Raw genomic sequence first — 6,303 nt, 5'->3', positions numbered from 1 at the left:
AATGATTGGTCATCTGCTCAGCTTTTTGGTCAATAGCATGACCCACTTGCTTCCAGTAAGAGTTGATTGCCATTCCCAGAGCTACTGCTTGCCTGTCTCTGTTTTTACTTCCTGTGAAATAGAATGGAGATGAAAAAAGCATTTAGCCATTTAGCACTGCTAAAAACTGCCTACAGTTCAGACTGTGCCTTTCTGGCAAAGAGCGAAATGCTACTTACTTCATCTGTCTTGTGATCTGGAACAGTGCTTCTTAGAGAGACCCCGTGGGCCAAGAATAAAGACCCAAATTAAAAGTGTTATTTAGGACTTACAAAGTGGGAAATATCACTTGCGTTTTTAATATTTTTAATGAGCATTATCTATTTATTAAAGTTAACGAGTTTAGAGGCGGAGGTTGTCTACTAAGGGGACCCAGATGCTTTATTACTGAGAAAAGGGGAGTTGAAATTCTGACATTTAGCTGTGGGAGCAAAAAATGAGCTTGTTTAAACTGAGGGAAGGATTGTTACTCCTTCTTATTAACCAGCTAACCAAGGAGTTACTTAATGGCATTCATTTGTTCTTGTAATCATTCATTCACCAAATACACATTGTGCTAATCATGTGATAGAATCAAACTTCCAAATTATAATCTCATGGGAACTATATATGACTGTGGTATATATTAGCAAGCCCAGAGCAGTATGCGTGGCAGGTTAGGAAAGGCTGTAAATGCGGTCACATCTGTGTTCTTTGGAGTGTGCTCTAAGCCACCTACTTCCCTATCCACCCTTCTCCCTTAGGCTACATTTAGGAACCTGCCTATATACAAACCAGAAATGGGTGCCTAGAAAAGCTGGCTGTACAGTCTTATTACACTTATCTGTAAATTAGAATTACTGTCATAATCTGTGGGTAGAAATTAATATGAAACTGAAAAATAAAAAAGGCTGGGCCACAAGCTAATATAAATGCAAAAATTTGTATGCTCTTTTGCAACAGGCAAATTTTTGAACACAGTCAAGTCTCTTGGTCAAGAATGCTATCTCTGTAATTTATTCATCTACCCATATTTCTTCACTACATATTTTGAGACAAATTCTGTAAATTGGTCCCATTGATGTAGAAAAGTAGGAAGAATAGGTTAAAATTATTATAACCACAAAGCCCATAAAAAAACTCAGCTTTTAGATACCATTTATGTGAACTACAAAGAGCTTATGCACCTCAGTGTCTCCAGAAACCATTTATTTTTGCTCATAAAATAACAGATGGTGGAATATTTTAAAAAAAGCATTTAAAAAGAGAAATGGAGGAGAAAAGACAATTAAATACTAAAGTAAATATTTAATTAGAATAAGCCTATAAATCAGAATAAAAATGAATGTGAAAAAATTGACAAATAACTACAAATATGCCAGAATCCAGAAAAATAAAATATTTTCATCAACTGTCCAACCCTATTTTATACAATTTTTCCTATATTCATGGCTGCATTTTTTTCCTCTTTTTCATGACAATGACTTTGAAATATTTTTCCATAGAGAACAGAAAGATAATTTAACTTTCCCTCTAGCAAGGTTAAAATTCATTTATTTACTTTGTAATTCTTGCTAGTTTAAAAAAGTATTTTCCAGTCTCACAAAGCCACACAATTTGTTACTGGCAGTGTTGTGTAAAGTTTTAGACTGTCACACTCGGAAGTTTCTATCATATGTGAACTTGGAGATTTTGTAGGCTTTTACACAGACTGGCCTCTTGCTCTACCTGTTTCAAACTGTTGCCCCCAATCACTTACACATTTTTGGTGACAGGAATCACAGGACTAATTCTGTAGAACCCCTGACCTCACATTGTCTTTTCACAGAGTCAGGATTATAGGCATTCTTGAAAGCAATTTCCTACACTAGGATGATGAGTAATAATGGATTCAAAGTGAGTGTGGGGAAGCGGACTTGGCCCAATGGATAGGGCATCCGCCTACCACATGGGAGGTCCGCGGTTCAAACCCCGGGCCTCCCTGACCCGTGTGGAGCTGGCCCAAGTGCAGTGCGGATGCACGCAAGGAGTGCCGTGCCACACAGGGATGTCACCCGCGTAGGGGAGCCCCATGAGCAAGGAGTGCGCCCCGTAGGGAGAGCCGCCCAGCACGAAAGAAAGTCCAGCCTGCCCAAGAATGGCGCCGCACACACGGAGAGTTGACACAACAAGATGACACAACAAAAAGAAACACAGTTTCCTGGTGCTGCTGATAAGGACAGAAGCGGTCACAGAAGAACACACAGCAAATGGACACAGAGAGCAGACAACGGGGGATGGGGGGAAGGGGAGAGGAATAAATAAAAAATAAATCTTAAAAAAAAAAAAGTGAGTGTGAATCTCATTAGTCCAAATTGTTGTACTCCAAACTAAACTTCCCTTTAGCTGGATCTTTAAAATTCCAGGGACCATTCCTGAACCACCTGACCTGAGGGAGTGGGGGCATCCTAGCGGAAAGATACCTTATTGTGGTTAAAATATCTTATTTTTTTATATGACTTGAAAGCACATTGATAAGCCCATCCTAGGGCTTTAGGAGGGCAACGTTTAAATAAAGGGCCCTGAGTTTTTGGCAAGTTAAATATGCCTTTGGGTGTGTGCTTCCCTTGCCTTGGAATGCTTTCTATTCTCATTAGCTCCTTTTCTTCTTTGTATCTCAGTTCTAATCTCTATTGCAGGGGGTTTTTCCCCCTCTATCCCTGTGAGGTCAAATCCCCCCTTTTGGGGTCTCATAGCACCATCAAGCATGACTTCTCAGATCTTGTGACACCTGCAGCTTTGCATTTGTTTGCATGCAGTCGATGGACATTGTGTACATTTAATGAACATTTATCTTCCATATCTGACTCTGTGAGAGTGTCTGCCTATACTTCTTCTCCCTGTTTTATTCCCAATATCTAGTGTAGTACCTGGAACATAGTAAATGTTCAATCAATATTTTTTGATTGAATAAATGAATGCACTGTAACTGATTAACAATATCTGTCACAAATGAGAGACAGAAAAGTGAAAGCAAGTATGCTAAGTATTCATCTCTGCTGATTTGTGTGATAGGCTGTTAATTTACTGACAGTTTTAAGTGTTTGAAGAACATAGTTTTGGCAGCGGCATGCATGCAGAATGGGAGTGGAATTTCGGAGGATGGGAAGAGATGACGTTGTAATTCAGGTTAACAGCGGTAAGAGGTTCCATTAGAATCCGATTATGGGGATGTACGCCAGGCATTTAGGAGAGTGACTAAACAGAGGAACGTAGGTCAGCAAGCCTGAAAGGTAATTTGTTGTAGATGTGACTAAAAAGGCCAGATGAATCATTTCAGGATGGCTGTCAATTACTCTGCTTATTAATTACTCAGGACAAAAGAATACTTCATAAAACACGAATGCCTCTGTTATCTAAATAAAGTTAGCCTGTGAGCTAATTTGAGTGATGAACTGGTCACTCTAAGTATAGTCCTAGAGTAAGGAAAGGCCATTTTATCTGTTCCCCATCCAGAACAAAATGCAAACTATCATGGAAAATAAAAGCTGAATTCTTTATAAGCATCTTTGAAGGATATGTCATATACTCTCTGGTAATTTCTGACACTTTGTTCAAGTTCTGCCACAAACCAACACAGGGGTCTTTTTAAAATTGGTTCAAAAGTTTACCTTTGTTCATAGAAAGCCATAAATTCAACAGAAAATTTGGAGGTACTGGATGCAATATTTAGTACCAATAATTCCTCTAAAGATATTTCTACCACCTTTGTCCTCACTAGACTAAGAATTTTTCAGAAATAGGGACCACATCCTATTATTTTTGGATCATAGACGTTATGTGCTTTTTTGCACAAAATATGTGCTGAATAAGTAAACATTTGTTAAATAATCAATTAATCAATCAACGGCTCCAGTAAATTTTACCAATGATCAGTCTTTGTAGCCATTAGAGACTTCTCCTCACCTCCCACCCTCTATTATTTACCTAAATGTGTCTAGTTACACCAGTCACTTAGCACAACCTATTTAAAATATATGTTTAAAACATCAGGATCAATAGCCTGTGGGGCCAATTAGCAGCTCCTTTTCTTTGTCAAGTCAGTCCCCCAAATCCTGGTCAATTGTTTGACAAGAACCTGTTGATTACGTGGAGAAACAGGCATGGCTGGAGGTTAACAGTGAAAATCCATTACCACTATTCAAAGCAAAATTCAAGGACCAAGCCTGGTAATAGAAACCGACAGGTAGCAGGACTTGTCGTGGGACCTGACTCTTCTCCACGCTTTTAGTTTCCTAAGTGGGCAGCTGTAACAGATGACCGGAAGCTGGGTGGCTGGAGACCACCGAAACGCCTTCTCTCACAGTCCAGGGGTCTGAAGGGCATCGGGCAGGGCTGATCCCTTCCGGAGGCTCTAAGGGAGCATCTGCCTGCAGCCTCTCGCCCAGCCTCTGGGGTGCGGGCAGCCCTGGGTTGAGCTCCAGCCAGCTCGCCCTTGTCCTCACGCGCCTTCCGGCCCTGTGTGTGTGCCTCTGGGCATCGCCTCCTCTTCTAGGAGCAGCGGGGCCTATGGGAGTTAGAGCCCACCCTCATCCGTGTGACGTCATCTTAGCGTAATCAATTACACCTGCCAAGACCCCGTTTCCGAATAAGGTCGCACGCACGGGTGCTGAGGATAGGATTTGAACGTATCTTTTGGCGGGGCCCAGTTCAACCCACAGCACTCACAGAAAGCAATGTGAACTCAGACTGAGATTTGGGGGTGAAGGAATCTGAAAATTGAAATTCTCTGCAGTTGAATAAAGAGGAAGAAAATGAAACTGGTTTTTATGCCTGTTCTGGTCCTCACAGTGTGTCGAGTACTTCCACTTATACGGTGTAATGTATTCCACCCAGTAACTTTGCAAAGGGAGTTTTATAATCACTATTTTTGCATATTAAATTAAAAGGCTCAGAGAGCGTCAAGTCAAACTAATTTTGAACCTGGGTTTGAGCTCAAAGCCCAGGAAAATAATAGCACCATACATGCTGTGATCAGGTGACTTTCTGTATTTTGATATTATCTATGCACATTTGAAATTGGTAGGCAAAAGAGCCTAGTTATGGGGGGAGGGGGAGGCAAAACATTGAGAAAAGGCATGAAGGAAAATCAGGGATCAAAAATATATTTTGTCAAAGAAAGAAATATGAGACATTTTAACCAAGTCACCTCTTTACAGTTATACTTGAGGTACCCGTGGTTTTCACTTCCATTCGGAGCAATATTTTAGAAGGGACACAGCACTGCTTAGTATGCCAGTACTTTGGCACTGCTGGGCATTTTCCTTCTGGTTTTATTCATGATTTTCAGGATACTGGAGTCAGAGATGGCATCTTGGTCTTCAAAAAGAGATGAGAGATGTCAAAACCAGTATGTTTCGATGCATGTCTCTTAACTTTCTGAGAAAGGCACCCATAATAGTTTAAAGATTTAGCATTTTTCTTTACTTAATTTTGATTATGTGTTTTTATTATATTGTGATTATCATAATCATATTGTGATTATATTGTGATGGGCTAGAATTCTCGATCAGGTGTACAACAGGAAAAGAATAGGGAAATATAAATCATTGTTTCCATTGCTCTATAAGATGTGTTCACTTACATAACAGCAATACTGTAATACTGTAACAGCAATAAGGATAAGAAAGAAAAATGGACAGTGTATGAATGTTATTTTAATTTTCTCCTTTCTATACGCCTGAAAACAATTATTTCTAACCAGCATCTATCCTCCTGGTAACTTTCTGTTTTTTTTCCTGATCTGTCCAGCACTGAATTTCTCTTATACTATCTTTTTTCTCCTCTCCTTAGAAGTAGTTTTTCAACATACCTATTGATTTCTCAGACTAGGGCATATGTGTTTATTATATTAATTTGAAATATTTTCCCTTTCTATAGAGTTAATATTTCCCTTTCGATCCACAGCACTTCTTTTAGATTTCCGTAAGGTCACATTGCAAATCTAGAAGTTATGCACATGCAAAATATTATGATATTATATTTAGGTGATGTAAGCCGATATGGTTTTCTTATGCACTATGGAGATACAACTGCAGTGACAAAGTGATGGCTAGACAACTACGTTCACTGAATCCTGATAATAGAACCAGCAACTTATTTCTTTGTTAGCTCTGACAGCTATTCATTAAAATTTCTTCTGTTTGTATTCTTTACCATTTTTTCCATAATTGGAAAATTTTAAGTGCATATTAGTTTTTCATAAAATAATAAAATACAATGATATAAATAGATTAGAGGCTACGT

This window comes from Dasypus novemcinctus, chromosome 27 (assembly GCF_030445035.2).
Source record: "Dasypus novemcinctus isolate mDasNov1 chromosome 27, mDasNov1.1.hap2, whole genome shotgun sequence".
Lineage (NCBI taxonomy): Eukaryota > Metazoa > Chordata > Mammalia > Cingulata > Dasypodidae > Dasypus > Dasypus novemcinctus.
This window is presented reverse-complemented; position numbering follows the sequence as displayed.